Source organism: Hemiscyllium ocellatum, chromosome 47 (assembly GCF_020745735.1).
Source record: "Hemiscyllium ocellatum isolate sHemOce1 chromosome 47, sHemOce1.pat.X.cur, whole genome shotgun sequence".
Taxonomy (NCBI): Eukaryota; Metazoa; Chordata; class Chondrichthyes; order Orectolobiformes; family Hemiscylliidae; genus Hemiscyllium; species Hemiscyllium ocellatum.
The window spans coordinates 22,501,139-22,525,750 of record NC_083447.1 but is presented as its reverse complement, the minus strand read 5'-3'; the positions used below and the strand labels follow the sequence as shown (position 1 = coordinate 22,525,750).

The 24,612-nt window shown below is 43.0% G+C and overlaps 1 pseudogene; it reads right to left on the bottom strand.

Annotated features, from left to right (window-relative positions):
- LOC132836654 (complement C1s subcomponent-like) overlaps positions 1–24,612 on the bottom strand; it is a 47,303-nt pseudogene that overhangs the window by 5,375 nt on the left and 17,316 nt on the right.

Genomic DNA, 24,612 nt, shown 5'->3' with positions numbered 1-24,612 from the left:
TTTTTTTTGGCACTGTGATCCTGTAAGTGGTCCACTGTAATGCTTACTTTAAAGTGATTCTTGCTAGCTTTTTCTGACAATTGCTGTTTTTCTGACAACTTCACATGTCCCATCTTTGCATCTAATACTATCCCCCATGTATTATGTTTTCTCCTCCTCTTCCACTCTAGTCTAAACTCTAACAACTGTCCCTTCAAACACTTTGGTCCCGTTTGTGTTCTGATACAGCTGGTCTCGTTTGTATTGGTTCCACCTTTCAGAGAACCTGTCCTAATGTCAATAAATCTGAATTCTTCCCCACTACAACATTTATTCAACCATGTATTCATCTGATCAATCAATTTTCTGTAGTCACCTTATAGGACCTCAGCCCTTTTTCTCACTAATTTCATTGGTACCAATATATATGATGACCATTGATTGTTCACCCTCCCTCTTCAGAATGTCCTGTAGCATCTCCGTGACATCTTTGATCTTGGCAACAGGGAGGTCACATACCAGCCTGGAATCTCTTTAACTGCCTCAGAAATGACTGTTTCCCCCCTTACTAATAATCTATCACTATCTCAAAATACAACCCTGCCACTCTTCTTCCTCCTATCTTACACAGCTATGCTACATGTGGTTCTGTGGAACTGGCTATCACTGGTATCCCCAGAGATGACAGTGCTCCCACCCCCAACAGTATTCAAAAAGGTATAAATCTTAGGGAGGGGGTTGGCCACAGTGTATCCTGCTCTACCTGCCACCTTTTACTTTTCCTGGCTGTCACTTACCCCCTTCTGCAGTCTTTACCTGGTGTGATTTGAGTACCTCAATGAGTGCGCTGTAAAGATAATCTCAGCATTGCAAAAGCCCCAAGGTGAGCCCAGTTACAGCTCCAGTTCTGAAATGGTGGTAACCAGCAGCTTCAAAGAGATCCTCCACTCACATCTCAGTCACTTCCCTGCTTTATTTTCCAAAACAGTCAAGTTTTGATCCTTTTCTAGTAGATCCATTTATGTATTGGTTGAGAAAGGTTTCTTGAACACACTTAACAAATTCCAACACATTCAAGCTCTCAACACTATGGCAGTCTCAGTCTGTTTGGAAAATTCGAATCCTCTATTAGTACAACTCTTCAAGGTTAATGTAAAGACTTGTAGCTCGGATGCTGGTTGTCATGGTTGTGAGTATGATTGTCAAGCTGGGAAGTTGATTTACAGATGTTTTGTCCCCTATCGAGTGACACCTTCAGTGCTTTGGAGCCTCCTGAGAAGTGCTGCTGTCCCGCATCTTCTGGAATTTATTTGGTTTTGTTCCTGCTGCTTCTGGTTGCCGGTTCCAGGTGTTCATTGTAATGGTGGTATATTGGGTCCAGGTCAATGTGCTTGTTGATGGAGTCCGTGGCTGAGTGTCATGCTTCTAGAAATTCTCTGGCTGTCCTATGTTTAGCTTGTCCTGTGATCATTGTGTTGTCCCAGTTGAATTTGTGGTCCCTGTCATCTGTGGATGTGGCTTTTAGGGACAGCTAATCGTGGCGTTTAGTGGCTAGTTGGTGTTTGTGGATGCGGATGGTTAGTTGGCTTGCCTGTTTGTCCTATATAGTGTTTTGCGTGGTCTTTGTATTGAATCTTGTAAATTACATTTATCTTGCACATGATGGGCACCGGGTCCTTTGTCCTGGTGAGTTGTTGGCTTATGGGCTGTCATGAATCTGATGGTCGGAGAAGCCTGGCTGTCAGTTTTGAGATGTCTTTTATGTAAGGTAGCGAGACTAGTGAGTTAGGTCATGGTATGTCCTTGTCAAATTGTTTGTTTGTCAGGCATCTGCAGATGAAGTTGTGGGGAGATCCGTTCTTGGCAAATAATCCGTAGAAGTGTTTTTCTTCTACCCTTCGTAGGTCAGGAATGCTGCAGTGTGTTATCGCCCTTTTGAACAGAATGCGAATGCAGCTTCTCTTGTGTCTTTTTGGCTGGTTGCTGTTGTAGTTCAGTACCTGGTCGGTGTGTGTGGCTTTCCTACACACGTTTGTGGTCCATTCACCGTTCTGTGTTCTTTGGACCATCGTATCCAGTAATGGGAGTTGATTGTTGGTTCCTCCTCTCTCGTAAATCTGATCCCTGTCAGTATGGTGTTCATAATCTGATGTTTGTTCTCGATTTCTGTTCTCTTAATGATGACAAATGTGTCATCTACATACTTGATCCAGAGTTTGGGGTTGAATTTGTGGTAGGCCTGTTTGTTCCAATCTTTGCACCACTGCTTCTGCTATGAGGCCAGAGATGGGTGAGCCCACAGGTCTTACAACTCTACTATTCTTACAGCTATCAGTGATCTCCCTACAAAATTGCCCCTCAATTTCTTACTAATTATTGGGAACCCTATAGTACAATCCCAGCAAAGTAATCACACTTTTTTTTCACCTCCCCTGTGTTTCTTCACTGGAAGGCCCTCCAGGAATATCATCTCTAAATACTGCCGTGGCATTTTCCTTAATCAAAAATGCCACTCCCCTCCTTGCCTCCCCTACCATCTATACCCTTGAACTTTGAGCTTCTGGTCCTTTCCCTCCCTCAGTGATGTTTCTGTAATAGTTATTTTGTCCTAGTCCCATGCCTCCATCCTCTTCACAATCCACTTTACAGTAATGCTGTTGTTGACTGACATCGGACTTTTAGTGAGGCCGTTCCAGGATTTGTACCCAGTGACAGTGAATTTCCAAGTCAGGATGTGTCCTGGAGGGGAACGAGCAGGTGGTGATGTTTTCATGCAGTTGCTGTCCTTCTCTATCCAGATAGTTATGAGTTTGGAAGGTGCTGTTGAAGGATTCTTATGAGCTGTTTTGCTTAATCTTGTAGATTGTACACACTGCTACCACGTGCAGTAGTGGTGGAGGAAGTGGATGTTTAAATTGATGGATAGGATGCATTTTCTTTTTCTGGGATGATGTCAAACTTCCAGACCTGCACTCATCTGGACAAGTGGAGTGTATTGTAACACACTTTGACTTGTACATTTAGATAATGGATTCAATTTGTTCTCACTTTGTGGACAGGACAGACAGAGGCAACTTTCCACATTATTTGGTAGGTTCCAGTGTTGTAGTTCTGCTAGCACAGCACAAATATTCAGTATTATTTGGGGAATCTTGTCAATGCCCATAACCTTTGCAGAATCCAGTGCATTCAGCCATTTATTGATATCATGTGGCATGCCCTCTTGCATTCTTCATTGCAGCTGGGTCATTTGCCTGACCCTACGGAAATGGTAGAGTAGGAAACATGCTTCGCCATGAAATTACAAATTGTTTTTGAATACAATTCTACTGCTACTGATGGCCCAGTGCCCATAAGAGATGCCCAGTTCTGAGTTGCGAAATGCATTTGATTCTGTCTTTGATTTGAATGTACCTTAATGACTCAACATGGACAGCCTTCTGCAGTAAAGAGTTGTGTCGATTCACTACCTTCTGAGAGGAAAGATTCCTCCTCATCTTAGTCTTAAATGGGTCCTCTTACTCAAAGTTTATTGTTGCTTTTAAAAGCAGTCGTTCCAGAAATCCTGACATCGATATTAACTGTTATACATAAGACCATGAGAAATAGTAACAGGAGTAGGCCATTCGGCACCGAGAGCCTGCTTAACCATTCAATGAGACCTTTACTGATCAGACACTCTTCATGTCCACTTTCCTGCTCATTCCCTATAACTTTAGATTGTTGATCAGCAGGTGAATCAATCTTTCTCAGCCTTAAATATACACTAGGATACTCTTCACCACTGCTGTATGTGGCAAGGAGGTCCAAAGACTCAACTCTCTGAGAGAAAAAACTCCCCCTCATCTCAACCTTAAATTGATACTCCTTAAATCTGAGACCATGCCGTCTGGTCCTAGACTCTCCTGTGAGTCTTCTCATCCTTTCAACATTTACTCTGTCAAGCCCCTTAAGAATCAGACATGTTTCAATGAGATCATCTCTCCTCCTTCTAAATTCCAATGAGCAGAGTCCCAACTTGTTTAACCTTTGCTCATAAGACAATTGCTGCACACCAGGGATCATCTTACTGAAACTTCTCTGAACTGCCTCCGATGAAGTAATATCTTTTGTACTCCAGCTGTGATTTCATAAACACCTTGTACATCTTGGAGTAAGGCATCCATATTCTTAAACTCTCAAGCCTGTGAAATAAGGACCAACATTCATGATCCTTCCAGATTACCTGCTGCATGCACCTGTGTACTAGCTTTCCGTGGTTTGTGCACAAGATGCTTCATATACTACAAGCAATGGACTAAGTTGCAAGTCTGAAAATATGATTTAGACTGCGTAGGTGCTTGTTGGCTGCCGTGAACACAATGGGTCTCACCGTTTCCTTCAAGTTCATAGTATGATTCTTCACAGCTGTACGTATTCCAGTGACTGTAAACTGTGGATGTGAAGTTCTCATATCCATTTGTCAGGTTACTGGGAGGTCCGCAGTTCACGGCTGTGAATGGGAAACAGTTGAGCAATAAGCTGCAATAAATCATGAGATATCTTTTAAGGTTCACAACTTCAAAAATAATATTTATACTTTTTTTTGTTTGTTCAATTTACGTTTCACCATTTTTCCGGTCTGTTTGAACCAACTCTGTGTTTGTTTGTATTTTTATAACATTTACGTTTAAGAGACTTGTTTCAGACATCAGGTTTCTCAACCTCAAATGTAACATGAAATTCTAACTCATCATGCTCACTCTTTTCCAGAAAACCCTTCATTGGAGGATCATGAATTAATGCTGCTAATCCATTATTACTAATAACCTGTTTCCTGGATTGTTCCACATCATCAAATCTACCTTTGCCAATTTGTTCATGCCAAGCAGTATGAAGGTTAACCTACACTGATAACACTTTCCTTAAAAGCTGTCACTATTTCTTTTTGTGTACAAGTCCGACAATGTAGCTACAGATGAGGCAGCTATATGTGAAAACGGAAGCATCGTGGGAATGCCATGAACTAGTATTCTGGAGGCCAGGCTCTCTGGATGCGAATTTAAATAGCACCCTGGCAGCTCATGGAAGTAAAACTCAGGAAATGAATTTTGAATTGAAAGCTAATCCCAACATTGGTAATAGTAATAACAATTAAATTATATTCAATTATGATTAAAACTTCTCTAGTTCACTCATGGTCTTTAGGAACAGAAATCTCTCTACCTACCTGATCTGACCTGCACGTTACTCCAGACCCACAGCAATGTGGTTGACTCTTAACTGCCCTCCGAACTGGCTGAGAAGCTCCTGAGTTCATGAATAGGCAACAGATACTGGCTTTTTCAGCAAAATTTGCATCAAACCTCACCTTCGCTTTTTCTTGTCTCTACACAAACTGATTCTCCGCTTTGATCTTTGGAACCATGGTCCGCATTCTGCCATTCTCAAACAAAGAGCTATTCCACCTCCTGCTCTTTCTGACAAAACGTCAAGTGCCCTTGTCTTCAAGATACTTCATTTGTGCGTAAATTAGAACAGCCTGCAACAGGCAGGTCATAACATCATTGAACATGGGAACATGTTTGAAATGCAGAATGACTGACTCCTGTTGTTATATCTCTTCCTGAACAATTATCTGATCAAAAAGATAGTTATTTTTGAATCAATTTGGGCGGCACGGTGGCACAGTGGTTAGCGTCTGAGACCAGGGTTCAATTCGCGACTCAGACGACTGACTGACTGTGTGGAGTTTGCACGTTCTCCCCGTGTCTGTGTGGGTTTCCTTCGGGTGCTCCGGTTTCCTCCCACAGTCCAAAGATGTGCGGGTCAGGTGAATTGGCCATGCTAAATTGCCTGTAGTGTTAGGTAAGGGGTAAATGTAGGGGTATGGGTGGGTTGCGCTTCGGCGGGTCGGTGTGGACTTGTTGGGCCAAAGGGCCTGTTTCCACACTGTAAGTAATCTAAAAAAATACTTGTTCAATGATGTCATTACACACCTCCTTGTCCTGAGGTAGGGATATTACAATGCATCAGAACATATCCACTTGGTCAACAAGATAAGAATAAAGGAAGTAATTACTGAAAGAATGATGGACAGAGAGACTCCACATTCTGGATTAGTGGTGCTGGAAGAGTCAGCAGTTCAGGCAGCATCCAAAGAGCAGTAAAATCGACGTTTCGAGCAAAAGCCTTTCATCAGGAATACAAGCAGAGAGCCTGAAGGGTGGAGAAATAAGTGAGAGGAGGGAGGGGATGGGGAGAAAGTAGCGTGGAGTACAATAGGTGAATGATCGGTTGGGGGGAGGGTGGAGTGGATAGGTGGAAAAGAAAATAGGCAGATAGGACAAGGAAGAGGTGTAATCCAGGTAGCTGTGGGAGTCGGTGGGTTTGTAAAAAAAATATGTCGGTGTCAAGTCGGTCATCATTAATAGAGATGGAGAGGTCTAGGAAGGGGAGGGTGGATTATACCTCTTCCCACCCTACCTCCAGCAAAAATGCCATCCCCTTGATAAGTTGGAAATAGATATAGTGACCATATAGAAAATGGAGCTTAGAATGTTAACTAAAATGGCTGAAGCACATTGGCTATATTGCCCAGCATCCTGAGCGAACAAATTGCTAATACAGCAACTTGCACAGGCTGGGTAAACATGTCCAATCCCACAGATCTGAGAATGACATAGTACCAGCACTAGGTCAAAGGGCAGCCATCAGAGGAGCACTGGTGCCTCATGTCTAGCTGTAACACATTAATGAGGTTTGAATGTTTACATTTAAAGAGCATCTCTGAGATTTGACTGTTGCCTTGAAGGGTTAGAAAAATAAGGGGAGTTAATGTCAGACTTTAAAGATAGTGTTAATATCTTAACCAGATGGGTGCTGGTGTCTGTGTGTTAGATTTAGAGCATGTTTTGATGTGTAAGCTTACAATTAAGTATACTTTGATTAATATACTTTGCGATAGCTTAATGACACGGGACTCTGTATTGCGTGAGAAGTTATGTATAAATGTAACAACTTTCCCTATCAACGGTGAGAGAATCCACTCTTTAGTACCCAGTGTGGTCTGAGTGGCTTTTCTCTCCCAAGCCTTGTTAGTATATTCATATACTGATAGTCTTGAATAAAAACAGTACTGTTGAAGTGTATTAATTAAGTGGTGGTTCTCTGTTCTTGGACAGGCGTTCACAGAAAGCCAGGTAACGTGGCTGAGCTTTCACATTTTGGTGGCAGCGGTGGGATCCCAACGGTAGGCGGCTCCTGGTGACGGTTGAACAGGACACGGTCTTGCTGTGGCAAGGTGGACACGGGCCCAACTAGGACGTGAGTATACCGTTTGGGACTCACGACTAGTGTCTCCCCAAGTCAGGGGCGGACCTGGATCCAACTCACCGCAGCAGGAGCTGCTACTGGACGGGATCAAGAACGAACCAGTGAACAGGTTTTTAAAGGGACCACCACAAAAGCACTGGGAGTGCTATAGAAGGTAGAAAAAAAGGCGCTCTGAACGCGGTAAGAAGTAAGAATAGTTAGATACGTACGTGTGTGTGAGTGGGTTTAAAGTCCCTTGAGCAGGATCTCATAAAAGCAACACTCACAAAAGGTTACGGAAAGTTTAGGGAATATTATGGGACAGTTTATGGATAAATGTGAGGATCCGGGATCATTAATTGTAACAGTCTGCGCAGAATATCCTGAGGATGCACAGTCACTCAGGAAATTGTCAGGATGGCTAACAGAAAAATTGGGACCTGATGAATGGCCTGCAGGAGGTACGTGGAAATTGGAGATTGTAAAAAGAGCTACGGAGTTAGTATGGAAAAAGGGAACGGGGGAAAGAAGGGTAAGAAAATTATGGTTAAACTAAGAGATGCATGCTTAAAAAAGAAAGAGGAAGCTAAACAACAACACGAGCAGAAGGTTTACAACAGTTGGTTACATAATGCTACAAAAAGGGGGTTAAGTGTCACTAAGGATGGGCTTCCTTTGACCCTCCATGAGCTCAAGGTTGCATGTGCAAATTTTGATGAAAATATTAATAAGAACAAACGGTTGGCCAACCAAGCGGTGGAGGCGGCATTGTCAGACCTGAGGCTGGGTGCAGGATGGGAGGATAAGGGAATTAGTTCTAGGAATGTGGAATCCCCTCCCCATCCCCCTCCATCGGGTACAGCACCCCAGGAGGCACGTAGTGAAAGGAGTTTTACCCCAAGCACAGGTAAAAAAGGATATCGGCCTCCACCACAGTGTGAACCCGAACGGCAATTGCCCTACCCTTGGACAGAGGAGGCTGACGATGACAGTTCAGAGATAGAGGAACCCTCAGGTCACATGTTCCCTATGCGTACTGTTCCTAACCCTCAAGCAGGACGGGTAAGAGTCCCCGCCCAGCCGAACGCTGTCCCTCCTGTCGCTGCGATTTTTCACCCTCCTACCCTAGAAATTTTTACGCCATGGAAACCGCAGGAAATTTTGGCACTGACTATGAATCTCCCTGACAAAGATAAGGATCCACAAAAATGGTGTGAATCAGTTGAAAGCATTTGGCAGGATTACGGGGCAGTGGGAGAAGATATCTGGAATTTTTTGAGGGTTGTGTTTATTGGCTTGAAGTGGACAAAATTTTTAGAAATATTAAATATGCCCCCTGGTGCCAACAGTTGGGCTGCCTTTACAGCACAACACCCGAATCAACAACAACAGGAGCAGGAAATTAAAGAAGCAATGCGGCAGGTCCTCAGAAAACCGGTTGACTTAGCAAAAATTATTGATTTAAAACCAAAAAGGGGGAGGGTGCTGAGGAATACCTACAGAGGTTTAATGAAACTTATGGCACATATTCTGGGGACCCTCTTTTCCCTTTGGGAGCGGGGGCTGTCTCATAACAGTATAATAGTCTCTTGATGAACACTTTGCCTAAACCTACACAAGATAGATGGAAAACTAACAACTTAAATTGGATCAATTCCTCACAGGGGGATACAGCTAGGGCAATTAAAGCATTATGGGGCGAGGGTGAAGGTCCTAAGGCCGAAAAACCTATTAAATCTGAATTTGTTGTACGGGAAAGTGATCAAAATACCATGGCCCCCTTGCGGCAACCTCCCACCCCTCCCCAGCAGACACAGCAGCAAGGGCTGTGGAGATTACCCGGACCCCAGCTGCAGTCTGACAATAGAGGCTATCAGCTGGAACCGGATTTTTATGTCCCAGGCTGGCAAAACCAAAAGGGCTCAGAAAGCTGAATTAATTGCATTAACTAGGGCATGTGAGCTAGCCTCCGGACTTACAGCTAATATATATACTGACTCTAGATATGCCTTCGGGGTTGCCCATGATTTTGGGACACTATGGGAAAATCGAGTTTTTCTCACCTAGTCGGGGACCCCTATCGTACACAGGGAGGAAGTCATTAATTTGTTACAGGCCATTCAAAGTCCTCGCGAATTGGCCATTATTAAATGTTCCGCGCACTCTGCCGGAACAGATCCGGTTTCTATGGGAAATAAACAGGCTGATGAAGTTGCTAAACAGGCTACGGAGCTCCCTGGCTCCTTAATGAAGATTCAGAGGAAATCTATTAGGGCCTCAGTTCCTGACAAGCAGCCTCCCTCCACCGCTGATATTGTTGCTTTACAGGGGGACGCCCCTGACAATGTACTTCATGAATGGACTGATCTGGGATGTTTCAAGGACGTTGACGGTCTTTGGAAAACCCCAGCAGGCCAGGTGTGTATGACTGATGTTTTAGCCGTCTGGGTGGTTGATGTTGTCCATCACTTAACACACTGTGGGGCTAGACAAACTGCAGACTTAGTCTGGGAATCTTGGTGGCATCCCAGTGTTCTGCAATTGGCTAGAGCACAAACTAAAAAATGCTTGACATGTATGCAGCATAACCCCGGCAAGGGGGTCCCCTGTGAACAGGGTAGAACCCCGCTGCCTGAAGGCCCCTTCGATACGTTGCAAATGGATTTCATTGAGCTACCCAGAACGGCCAAGTGTAAATATGTTTTAGTTATTGTAGATGTTTTTAGTAAATGGATTGAGGCTTATCCTGCAGCCGATGACAAGGCTGACACTGTTGTTAAGACTTTACTCAAGGAGATTATTCCTAGATTTGGTGTGCCGCGGACACTCAGTTCCGATAACGGCCCTCATTTTGTGGCCCTTGTTAGTCAAGAACTTTGTAAAGTTCTTAATATCAAGCAGCAGTTCCACTGTGCTTACCACCCTCAGAGCGCGGGAGTGGTGGAACGTGCTAATCAGACTTTGAAATCTAAATTGGCCAAACTGTGAGCTGACAATGGTCTCTCGTGGCTCCAAAATTTGCCCATTGCTTTGTTTCAACTCCGGGTGTCCCCGGCAGGAGCCCACCGTCTTTCCCCCGCCGAGATTTTGTATGGGCGGCCCCTCCGCACTCCCTTTAGCACTGACTTCTCTGATTCTCCTGTTGACATACATTAGATGTCAGATGGGATGATCTCCTATGTTTTATCCTTAAATGATGCCTTACGCATGAACCATGCGATGGTTAAAGCTGCCAGGCCTTTGCGGTCAGATTTGCCGTTGCCCCCAAACATCCGACCTGGCACCTTTGTATTGATCAAAAACTTTGCCAGAAAGCACGGCCTGGAACCCCGGTGGGAGGGCCCTTTTCAAGTCCTCCTTACCACCCCTACTGCTGTTAAGGTTGAGGGTCGTAAAGCCTGGATCAGCCTACACCATTGCAAGCTTATTGGGGAGGAATGAGAATAAGGGGCAGCTACTGTTGTATGTACGTTCTCTTCCCTTGACAGAGGTGCCACTAAGGAAGGAAGATTGAAGAAAAGTGAAACGATGAAACCTATCCTCTTTCTCTTTGGCCTCTGCCTAACATCAACATGGACATCAATGCAGACCAGTAACACCACCAGCGGTGCACCCCCTACTCTCCAAGGGTCTACAAGCAACTCTAGTGCAGCCACCGCGGAGACGTGGATAAAAACAGGCACCCCCGCGATGACTTCACACTTTACAGATGTTACTACTAAAATGACTAATGGTTTTGTGAGTATGGCACCACGTATTGCTTCTGATGGCCCCAATGGTACAGTAATAGTCCCGAGGGATCTCGTGAGTACTATGAGTGACAATATGACTATTAGCACCCCCCTAATGAGTTTATCACTGTCAAGAGTGATAGGTACCCAGTCTAATAATATAAGTGAACCAAGTCAGACCCTAGCTACCCCTTGCAACCTCATCAGGGATTGGTGGGTATGGAAACAGGAGAATAGCATAACGCTGAATAACACAGGCCCCACGAGAATAGTTCAGGTCAGAGTGAATGCCACGTGTGATCGTCATGGCCCAGGTAACAGTGGGTTTAACCAGACAATTTGTCCCTTGGTCGGCTTTCCTGACGACTCTAAGGCCACTTCTAATTATAGCAGCATAGTTGTCCAAAATATTGCCTGGTCACAGGATTGCGTAGAGCATTTGCAAAACCTAACAGGACTTCAACAGTGGTGCCCTGGATATAATATTACAACTCTGGATGCTAGGACAGAATGTCCCAGTAATATAACAATTCATAATACTGGCATCTGCCAGGAAGTAATGTATGTATGCCTACGAGGAAATGGCACCAAATCCGAGGATACCTATACGTACTTAAATGGCACACGCATGTGCTGCCATGCCTTTGTGAATAATACTGCAGCGGACCCTAGAGACTATTTGTTCAACTTTCCCGGTTACTTAAAATTAAAAAATCTCGTCTGCACACTGCACCGTTTTCTTAAGACCCACCAAAAGAAAAGAAGCAATTTACCGGAAGCAACGAGCCTTACCGGCAACACCTTTACTGGCTTCCTTGAAAAAGTAAAAACTCATCTTGACAATCAGACTGATGAAGGAAAGAATACCAAAGTAGTATGTGTCCCAGGCCCACACTCGGTAGGGTCCGGATTCCTCATGATGGCGGCCCCTACTGGTCAGGATGAATTATGCAGTCTTACCTACAGGCGTACCCAACAAACCCCAAAAATTATTCCCTATAGAGACATTTCTGACCAATACCCGATCCAGTATGGTTACCTCAGGCGTTGCTATGACACCTGGCAAATGGTACCAAAAGGTTTTGTAGTAGCGGTGGTGCCAGAATTTAAATGGTGCATTCATAGTGATACAGGAAAACATGCCATGGGAGACTTAGAAGACAGTAGATGCCAGGTAATAATATCTCATGATCAAACCAGGTCAGACCCCTTTGGGGGCCTCCCGGAGGACGATTGGGACCTTTGTGTTAATGAAAAGACTCGTCCCGACGCCCCTACAAGCCGCATGGGTGCCGTCCTCTTCCACGCTAAACACTGTATTACGCCTGCACTTAACGGGACATTTTAGTTATGCAATCACACAGCCTATGAATACCTATCTATTAACTTTAAGGGCACCTGTGCGTTGATATATCACCTCCCAGCATTCCAGTTATTGAATTCAACCCCAGAGGTTAACAGCAAATGGAAGAAGTGGCATGATCTTAATTCAAATTACAAACCTCATGCTCGAGGCAGGAGAGATCTGTTCCACCAACAGACATTTTGGAGCAGATTCTTTGGCGCCCTTCTGCCCAATTATGGGGTCATGCAAGCCCTGGACCAGATTTGTGATCTCAGTCACGAGCTTGAGGAAATGGCTAAGGCCACTGCTGATGCCCTGGATCATTTGGAACACGAGCAGACTGCCCTGCGAATGATGACCTTACAGAATAGGATGGCTTTAGATTATCTCTTAGCAAGCCAAGGGGGAGCATGTGCAGTTATTGGCCCGGAGTGTTGTACTTATATTGAGGATGAGAGCTCGGCTGTATATAATGACACTTCACTAATTAATGATGTTGCCACTAAAGCATATGATCTGGACCACACAGACTCAAAGGAGACCTGTGCCTCGTGGAACCTACTGTGTCAGCTGTTGGGATAGCTAAAGTCTATTGGGCTGGACATTCTCTCCATTCTGGCCATCATTCTTGGCATTTGTATTAGTATTCGAATCGCTTGGGCCCTTATTAAGAGAAGTTGTCAAACGTGTCCCGCACGACGCCGATGTAAAAAGGAGACAAGCCCTATATGGACACAGGAGAAAAGATTGACACCTACACTTTTGACTGATGGCAATTTAGATGTAGAAACAGAAAAAGAGTTTGCTCGACTTCAACGTATTAATATCTGAAGGTTATCATGAAATGATAAAAAGGGAGGAATGATAAGTTGGAAATAGATATAGTGACCATATAGAAAATGGAGCTTAGAATGTTAACTAAAATGGCTGAAGCACATTGGCTATATTGCCCAGCATCCTGAGCGAACAAATTGCTAATACAGCAACTTGCACAGGCTGGGTAAACATGTCCAATCCCACAGATCTGAGAATGACATAGTACCAGCACTAGGTCAAAGGGCAGCCATCAGAGGAGCACTGGTGCCTCACGTCTAGCTGTAACACATTAATGAGGTTTGAATGTTTACATTTAAAGAGCATCTCTGAGATTTGACTGTTGCCTTGAAGGGTTAGAAAAATAAGGGGAGTTAATGTCAGACTTTAAAGATAGTGTTAATATCTTAACCAGATGGGTGCTGGTGTCTGTGTGTTAGATTTAGAGCATGTTTTGATGTGTAAGCTTACAATTAAGTATACTTTGATTAATATACTTTGCGATAGCTTAATGACACGGGACTCTGTATTGCGTGAGAAGTTATGTATAAATGTAACAACTCTCCCTATCAACGGTGAGAGAATCCACTCTTTAGTACCCAGTGTGGTCTGAGTGGCTTTTCTCTGCCAAGCCTTGTTAGTATATTCATATACTGATAGTCTTGAATAAAAACAGTACTGTTGAAGTGTATTAATTAAGTGGTGGTTCTCTGTTCTTGGACAGGCGTTCACAGAAAGCCAGGTAACGTGGCTGAGCTTTCACACCCTATTCCCAATTCCTCTGCGTCCTCCGTATCTGCTCTCAGGAGGACTAGTTCCACCACAGAACACACCAGATGGCCTCCTTTTATTAGAGACCACAATTTCCCTCCCACTTGGTTAAAGATGCCCTCCAATGCATCTCATTCACATCCCGCACCTCCACCCTCAGACCCCACCCCTCCAACCGTAACAAGGACAGAACGCCCCTGGTGCTCACCTTCAACCCTACCAATCTCCGCATAAACCAAATCACCCACCAACATCTCTGCCACCTTCCAACACACCCCACCACCAGGGATATATTTCCTTCCCCACCCCTTTCTGCCTTCCGCAAAGACCATTCTCTCTGTGACTACCTGGTCAGGTCCATGACTCCCGACAACCCACCCTCCTATTCTGGCACTTTCCCCTGCCACTGCAGGGATTGCAAAACCTATGCCAACACCTCCTCTCTCACGTCCATCCAAGGCCCCAAAGGAGCCTTCCACATCCATCAAAGTTTTACCTGCACATCCACCAACATTATTTATTGTATCAGTTGCTCCCTATGCAGTCTCCTCTACATTGGGGAGACTGGACGCTTCCTAGCAGAGTGCTTTAGGGATCATCTCTAGGACACCCACACCAATCAACCACACCAACCTATGGCCCAACATTTCAACTCCCTCACCACTCTGCCGGGGACATGGAGGTCCTGGCCCTCCTTCACTGCCGCTCCCTCACCACCAGACGCCTGGAGGCTGAACGCCTCATCTTCCGCCTTGGATCACTTCAACCCCAGGGCATCAATGTGGACTTCAACAGTTTCCTCATTTCCCCTTCCCCAGTTCCAAACTTCCAGATCAGCACTGTCCCCATGACTTTTCCTACCTGCCTATCTTCCTATCCACTCCTCCCTCCCCCCACCTGACCTATCACCTTCATTCCCTCCCCCACTCACCTATTGTACTCTATGCTACTTTCTCCCCACCCCCTACCTTTCTCTGACTTATCTCTCCACTCTTCAGGCTCTCTGCCTGTATTCCTGATGAAGGGCTTTTGCCCGAAACGTCGATTTTTACTGCTCCTCCTGAACTGCTGTGCTCTTCCAGCACCACTAATCCAGAATCTGGTTTCCAGCATCTGCAATCATTGTTTTTACCTAGAGAGACTCCACGGCCTATAAGAATACATTACATAACTTCACTTACGTCTGCAGGAGTAAGAGTCACTGTTCCACGTCCCATTATTCTGGCAATGCAGCATGGTGGAATTGATGTGCACTTTTTGCTTTGAATCCTACAGGGAGCGCAGTTAATGGAATTGTATCAAAGCAGTACCAAGGAATCCTTTTGCAAGTTCTCAGGAGTCAGTCATCAGTTGTGGCTCCATCAGAGGGAGTCAGAGAGCAGGGTGACTGAACGTGTGACAGAGACAGACAAGCCTTAATAATGTGTTTGGAATCATGAGATCAACACAGCAGGGAATGGCATAAAACTTTGAAATATTGTGAAATGGAAAGAGGATATCACAAGCATCAAGAGGTTTATGGAATAGGGGGACATGTGGCTGCTGAAATTTAGTGCAGAGAATTGTGAAATGATTTAAAGCAGACTAGTGTTTCATAGTTAAAATACGGAGGGACAGCATAAGTTGGAGAGCAAGTCCAAACTTGAGGGCAGGAGCACAGGAATTTTGGTGTAAATGTACTCAAGTCAATGAATGTGGCAGCTCAAACTGAGACAGTGGTTAATTACGTATTCAGAACCCTAGGATTCATAAACAGGATTCTGGAGTAAGAAAAACAGCAAAGTGATGAAAAAAACCTCTATAACTCAATTATTCAACCTGGACTTGTGTTGTGACCAGTTCTGGACACCACACTTTAGGAAGGACGTGAAGGTATTCAAGATGAGTAGAAAATATTTGTCCTATTGTTCTTGGAGTGAAGGTTTAAGAAAAGATTATATTGTTGCAAAATGTTGAGAGGTCCACACAGAGTTGATTGGGAGAAGTTGTGTGTTGTAGAAGGAGCAGGAAATAGAGGAATCTGGTTTTAAGGCAACTGGCAAAAGAATAACAGCAGCATGATAAAAAAACATATTTTACACAGTGAGTGGTTTGATCTGGCAGTACTTCCTGACAGAATGGTAAAAACAGATTCAACTGAGGCCTTTAAAAGACAATTAGATAATTATCTAATGAGTAAAAGAAAATCGGGACTACACAGGAAAATGTGGCAAGTGGACCTACCTGCTTTGCTTTTGCAGAGATTCAGTTTGGAGTCAATACACCAATTGCCTGCCTTCTGTTACATAAACCAATCTATGATTCAGTTAGACAATTAAGTCCATCATGCAATGTGTTGGCTGTTTGATAGAAGTGTCCAATTAATTCTGCTTCCCTGCTCTTTTCACATAGTTTTGCACTTACGTTAAATACAAATATTTACCCAAGTTAGTTTGAAATACACAAATGTATCTGTTCCAACAGTTGACCTTAAAATCAAAAAGAAAAGCAATTACTGTTTAAAAACATTAGTTACTCATGTCACCTCTTGTTCTGTTGCCAATTAGCTTTAGTCTGTCTCTTCAGCCACAAGAAACAGTTTCTCATTTATACATTCTCTTTAAACCCTTCATGATTTGGAAGACGTCTGTAATATTTCCCTGCTGCAAAAAGAATAGTTCTAGATATACCAGCCTGTACACCTTACTGAAGCCCTTCATCTCTGATGCAATGCTGGTAAATGTCTCTGCAAAGCATTGACTCCTTCCTAAAGTTTGGAACCCAAAATTAAATACACTTCACCCTATGAAGGCCCAAATGGCATTTTAAATAGGTTTAGCATATTTTCCTTGCTTTTGTACACAGTCTCTGAGTTAATAAATTCAAAGATCAGTCTAATTTTTTGACAATGCTTTCAACTTGACCACAAGATTTGTGTGTGTATACCCCAAGTCTTTTGGGTCCTGCTCAGGAGACTGAAAAACAGATATTTTGATTCTAAGATGACTTGTGTTTGGAACTCTGTTGTTAAACTTTCTTGTTTGGAACTCATTTTATCCTGAAAATGTTAATTCAAAGTCTCTCACCATAGATGCTGCCAGACCCACTGAGTTTCTAAAGTACTTTGAAATGAAATAAACTCGAGAAATAAATATCACCCTTCACCCCAGCCCCCCACCCTGGACAATCTAAAGTACTTTCTATTATTGGAAAGCAGCAGTAAAATTGCAAAGAGAATGCTTCCACAAAAAGAAATGGGATAAAGACCACTTTCTTTTGTGAACTGAATTGGAGAATAAATACTGGTCAGAACAGAGGGGAAAGAATCGCTGCTCTTCCTTAAAATACTGATCATGGTATCTTTGCATCCTCTGAGAGAACTATAGGACCTGCATTTCATGTCTGAAATACAGGGCAGCACTCAATCAATATTACAGTGATGTTTTGGGTGTAATTCTTTCATTGAAATCTCTTCTTTACGGTCCCATGTAATAGTAATACAAGACATTTCAGATCCCAGAGTGAAACCCACCTTGATAGTTCATAGGTTAAACTTTTGTGGTAGGTCACCATGGTGGTCAGTCATTGAAACATTTTCTTCTAAAGTGACGGATGTTCTTTAACAACAGAACATATGTTCGTTATGCAAAATAAAGAGAACCAAATAAAACTGTATGTATACCAAGACAGTTAAATAAAACCGCAAAGCACATCTCAGTGTTTCCTTATACAATCCTTTTATAGACATTCAGTCCCAGGGAAATATCACTCCCATTTCCACTCTTTAGTTTTTATTGACTCTTAGCTGTTTCGTTTCCTTGGACTGCTGACCCAGTTAGATGATTTCTTTCCAAGTCGGATAGCATGAATCTTTCTCAATTCTAATAGCCTAAACTATTTTGTCAGTTCTAACAACTTGAAGACTTCTATACAAATGCTCGCAAATGAAACTTCACTCAGAAAAGCTTGGGCAGCGCAATGGCTCAGTGGTTAGCACTACTACCTCATTGTACTAGGGACCTTGGTTCGATTCTTGCCTCAGGCAAATTTCTACATGGAGTTTGCATGTTCTCCCTGTATCTGTGTGGGTTTCCTCCCAAACTCCAAAGATGTGTAGGCTTGGTGGATTGGCTATGCAAAATCACCCAGTGATATTGTTGCGAAGTTGGTATGGTGGAAAGCATTGCATGTTCCCTTTAAATTATGGTGTTCTTTTCAGTGCTTAGAGGTTAAGGTGGATGTCTGAACAGCAGTTAATGTCCATGTTTACAGAATGAAACATTTTTTGTATGAAAAAGTCAAGCAGCATATTTACCAACTCAACAAGTCTTTTCAAATTTATCCAATCAATTTGACCAAGCACTTTGAGATTGAAAGCCAATTAGATTTAAATCTGTTAATTTCTTTACAACCAATTTGGTTGTAAAGAAATTAACATGTCCGCATGGGTATAAAGACAAGGATAACTGGACAGAGAGGAGAGAGCTAACTGCCATCTCAAGGGCTAAGAAATCTTCACACCCTCAGCAAAAGGCACCATCTATTCATAAAGGTATCATGGCACGTTTAGATAATATTCCAGGCAAATATATCAGAGAAAATGCCTGAGAAGCATTTCAGCCAGAGGAAGACGACAGGAGAACATACAGAAAGTTCAGGAGGATCCATTCCGTGTGAACTTTGAGATACTAAGTTTTAATTTATTGTTTTCTTATTACTTGGATTTAGATAAATGGGACCTATGTTATTGGAACAGCATACTATTACAATCTAGTTTTATTCAGGAATAGGTAGTTAGAGAGGAATTGCTCAGTTTGTTAGTTGTTCTGTTAGTCTGTTCAGTGTTTAAGATATATAAATAAATTGTTAGTTGTTAATTATAGAGTGTGTGAAGGGTTCCATTTCATTTAACCACTCCTTTATCGCAGATTGGGTGCAAGAGGTAGGTTAAACCATTTCTCACATGTTTTTAAAATGAGATTACGAGGCGAGGTGAGCTTCTCTCGGTGGTTTGGGTTTAATTGTCAGACAGGTGTTGATTTCCACTTTGCAACAATATGCAGGTGGGTTGACCATGGCAAATGCAGGATTATAGGGTAGGGAGTTGGGTCTGAGTGGGGTGCGCTTCGAAGGTGTGGACTTAATGGGCTGAATGACATTCAGCCATTCTATTATTGTTCCCTGATGCTATGAAAACACTTCAGATAGGTTGATTGTTCCCTGACCTTGATTCTTCTGCTAAGAGGAAACAGTTCTCTCTTCCAAACTAAACTCCTGATTCTTTGGAACTGAAGTCAAAGCTAAACTAATGGCTTCTGATTTGTATAAACACAACAGTATAAACAAATCATCCATTGACATAACATGTGTCTTGTCACACAACTGACTGAAACCTGCTTGTGTATAAAGTATTCAGGTCACTACTGTATTCCCAAATGACTTTCTGATCTTATAAAAAATAACCTGAACAGACCTGAAACCACACATCTGCCTCTATTTTAAAATCAAAATCCCAAATGGTGATAATTTGTGTAGTATATAACTTTAACAACACTCCAGAGTAGGAATTGTGCTCATAATCTCCTGAATCAGCATGAAAGGTTTATGCATTAAACATCAAAACAGGGTTGAACAGAGTTAACAGAGCCCTCAATGTTCATTACTTGGTTTAAAGAGAATGCAACTTACGTAGAGCTCAAACCCAACATCACAGCTCAGTTGCACAATGTCCTTATAAACATACTCTGATTTATTTGGCTGAATAATATTATGCTCCAAGATGTAAGTGGGACATTGCTTGGCTGCAGACAAAACACACAGGAAACCATATTAGATTTTAAACAAGCAATACTGGCACAGAGAAATATAGCACAGAAATATGACATTCAACCTACATGTCTTTGGTAAAGTTAAAAATCACGCAACACCAGGTTATAGTCCAACAGGTTTAATTGGAAGCACACTAGCTTTTGGAGCAACGCTCCATCACCTGATGAAGGAGTGTCGCTCCCTAAAGCTCGTGTGCTTCCAATTAAACCTGTTGGACTATAACCTGGTGTTGTGTGATTTTTTTAACTTTGTACACCCCAGTCCAACACCGGCACCTCCAAATCATGTCTTTGGTAACTGTTTGAAAGAGCAATCCAATTATTCCCTATTTCTATAGGCTTAAAAATAATTTTCCACTTGAAGAATTTATCAGTTCCCTCTTGAAAATTCTTACTAAATCTTTCTCAACTGCACTTTGAGGCAGCACGTACCAATTTATAACAACGCATTTCATAAAAAGGATGCATTCTCAACTAATGCATGGTTCATTCATCAATTATCTTGAATTAGTTCCTCATCACGGACCTACATTCTTTGAAACAAGCAGTCCCTACTTTATCAAAGTGTGATATTACTTCTCCTCTTTATATCTTGATGAACGTACAAGATCGCTAACAATATAGAAATTGTTTTCACAACTGGAATCTACTAACCACTGGGTCTCCTTCCTGCAGCAGCCATGGGACAGAGGCTATTATTCTCATTCAGAATTCATGATACTAAGGGTTCAAGTCCCATTCTAGAGACTGGAGCTTGGAATACAAGCTCACATTACCAGTGTGGAAGTGTTGCATCATTGGTGGGTCAGGACAGAGGGAATGTTGCATTGTCAGAAGATCATAAGTTCCTTATTAAAGGAACACTGCACTGACAGAGAATCCATACTGCGAGAGTTGTGGGAAAAAAATCATTTGCAGGATGTGGGCTTTGCTGGCTCAGCCAGCATTTATTGCCCATACCTAATTGGCCAGAGGGGTAATTAAGAATCAATGACAGTGCTGCAGATCATGTAGGACAGCAGTTTCCTCCCCTAAAGGACATGAACGAATCAGATGATTTTTAGCCAACAATGAACAATAGTTTTGTAGTGACCGCTCGAGGCTTAAATTGAATTCAAATTCCACCATCTGTCTTTGCAGGATTTAATCCCAGGTCTTCAGAACATCACTTGAATCTCTGAATGAAAAGTCTAGCACTACTCGGAATCAAAAGTCAAGGCCATCACCTTCCCCAGTATTACACGATTGAATGATCAGTGTTAAAGAAATGCTGCCTTTCCAAAGGACCAGGGAATGCTGTATAGTCAGAGAATCACTACTCAGGGAATGCAGCATGGTCAGATGGTCAGTACTGAGAGAGTGCTGCATTGTCAGAGGCTGAATGCTGAGAGAGCGATGCATTGTCAGAGAGTCAGTACTGTGAGAGTGCTGCATGTTTGGAGGATCAATACTGAGGGAAAGTATAGAGACTGTTGTACAGTCAGTACTAAGTGAGTTCTGCATCATCGAACAGTTAGTGCTGATGGAGTGCTGCACTGTAAAAGGGTCAGTACTGAGGCAGCACTGCACTGAGGGAACACAGCATTGTTGAAAGGTCAGTACGTTGAGTGCATTGCACTGATAGATATACCATGTTTCAGAACCAAATTTAAAATGAGTCTCTGTAGAGCCAGTAAAGAACTGTATAAAGGTACTGAAGAAACGTTTGAAAATAATTAGCTAGAATGCTACCTAAACTAAAGGATAAACAAAAATTAGAAAAGAGAGAAAGAAACAAGTTTGGGGTTTTCTTCTCAAGAAGTTTGGGCACGGGGGCTGTAATCGGAATTAAACTTTAAAATTATAAGTTTCAAAAGAGCAGACTTGGGAAAGATGTTTCCACTTTTGGGAGAAACTAAAATTAGGGGACGTCAGTGTTAGACAGTTACTCATAAATATATTCAGAAATGTCATCATCCTGAGACTGGTAAGAATGCAGAACTCACTACCAGTGAGTACAAGGAGAAGGGGAGAGATTGACATGCTGATGGGGTGAGACGTAGAGAGGGTGGGAGAATGGGAGTAGTGAAGCATAACCACAAGCTACATGGCCTCCTGTACAGTAAAGTTCATGTTACTTTGGCAAAGTTTATATTTTACCAGTTGAGTTGTACATTATTTTCCAACCATTCCTTTCCCCTTGATCATTGGTGTGGAAATTTATCTCCACCTCATTTGACAGAAGTTCATGAATAACCGGAGCTCTATCTCCACAGAAGGGGCCATATTCCTTTGCTCCGAATGTGATCTGGAATCAGGAAATCTATATTAGTTGCAGAATCATGGAAAACTCTAATACTGAAGGATGCCAGACAGCCCATCAGGATTGAAGTGGCTCTCTCAAGCAGCAGTCTGATTAATTTCACAAGAACTCCTTTCACCTTGCGATATTTCTTTTTTTACAGTATCTATCCAATTCAGTTTTAAACAGCACAATTAATTCTGCTTCCACCACCTGTACAGAGAGTGCATTCCAAATCCCAGTCAGTTATTGGACAGAGAGATTTTTCTTCCTTTGCTTTGTCCCTCAGGCTCCTTTATTTGCATCAATTTATTGACTGTACATGTCATCCGTATTACCTGCTGTGCAAGTTCATCACTGCCATCCTGATAGCAGTCCACTGACCACCCAAGGTGGAAGTGAAGAAATTTACACCAGTACAAACCCACCTGAGATGAAATTCCCCAAAGCCTTATTCATCATAGCTGGTGACTTCAACTGGGCCAACCGCAAGAGGGTGCTATCAATATATCATCACATCTTCTGTCCCACCCGGGGTCCAAACATCCTACACAGCAATCAAGGATGCCTACTGCTCCATACCCCATCCACACTTCGAAATATCATATCACAACACTGTGTTCCTCCTCCCAGTTGACAAACAGAAGCAGAAACGTGAGGACCCAGCATAAGAATAGGACAGTGCTGGTCTGAGACAGTGGAAGACCTTCTGTGGGACTGCTTTGAATCGGTGGACTGATCCATATTTGAGAATTCTGCAGCCAACCCAGACAAGGATGCCACCACCAGCATGGACTTCATTAGCGAATGTGTGGATGACTGCGTGCCAAAGAAATCAATCTGTATGTTCCCCAACCTGAAGACATGGATGAACCGGGAAACCCATTGCCAACTGGAGATCAGGTGTACGGCATTCAAGTCAGAAAACTCAGACCTTTACCGCAAATCCAGATACAACATCTGCAAGGTGATTTGAGATGACAAGAGGTAATACCGTACTGAGTTAGAGACCAAAGCCCCACTGCCTGTGGCAAAGCCAACATGAAATAGAGTTCGAGAATCATAGAGCTGTACAGCACGGAAACAGATTCTTCGGTCCGACAGGTCCCTGCCGACCAGATATCCCAACCTAATCTAGTCTCTTTTGCCAGCACTTGGCCCATATCTCAGCCTTTTAAATGCTGTAATTGTACCAGCATCCACCACTTCCTCTGGCAGCTCATTCCATACACGCACCACCTTCTGCGTACAAACGTTGTCCCTTTGGTCACTTTTAATATCTTCCCCTCTCGCCCTAAACCTTTGCCCTTTAGGTCTGCACTCCTCCACCACAGGGAAAAGACTTTGTCTATTTATCCTATCCATGCCCCTCATGATTTTATGAACCTTTAGGACCCTCAGCCTTCGACATTCCAAGGAAAACAGCTCTAGCCTATTCAGCCTCTCACTATAGGTAAAGTCCTTATAAATCTTTTCTGAACCCTTTCAACATTCACAACATCATTCTGATAAGAAGACGACCAGAATTCCATGCAATATTCCAATAGTGGCTGAACCAACGCCCTATACAGCCACAACATGATGTCCCAACTCCTGTACTCAATGTTCTGACCAATAAAGGAAAACATACGAAACACCTTCTTTCAAGGAGCTATGAACCTGCCCTCCAATGTCTCTTTGTCCAGCAACATGCCCTAGGAACATACTGTTAACTGTGTAAGTCCTGCTATGATTTGCTTTCCCAAAATGTAACAGCTTGGAGTTATCCAAATTAATCTCTATCTGCCACTCCTCAGCCCATTGGCCCATCTGATCAAGATCCTGTTGTAATCTGAGGTAACCTTCTTCGCTGTCCACTAAAACACCATCTGCAAACTCACTAACTATGCCTCCTCTGTACATATCCAAATCATTAATATAAATGATGAAAAGTAATGGACCCAGGACCGATCTTTGTGGCACTCCACTGTTCACGAGTCTGATAAGAGCCTTCCACCACCACCACTGTCTTCTACCTTTGAGCCAGTTATGTATCCAAATGGCTAATTCTCCCTGTATGCCATGCGATCTAACCTTGCTTACCAGTCTCCCATGGGGAACCTTGTTGAACACCTCACTGAAGTCCATATAGATCATGTCCACCGCTCTGCCCTCATCTCTTTGTTAATTCTTCAAAAAACTCAATCAAGTTCGTGAGACATAATTTCCCACCACAAAGACATCTTGACTATCCCTAATCAGCCCTCCCCTTTCCAAATAAGTGTAAATCCTATCCTACAGAATTCCCTCCTACAACTTGCCCACCATCAACGTCAGGCTCACTGGTCTATAGTTCCCTGGCTTGTCCTTACCACCTTTCTCAAATAATGGTACAGCGTTAGCCAACCTCCAATCTTCTGGAACCTCATCCGTGACTATCGACAACACAAATGTCTTAGCAAAAGGCTCAGCAATTACTTGCCTCACTTCCCACAGAGATCTCCATTCCACCTGATAAGGTCCTGGAGATTTATCCACCTTTATAAGGTTAAAGACATCCAGCACTTCCTCCTCTCTGATATAGACATTTTTCAAGATGTCACCATCTATTTC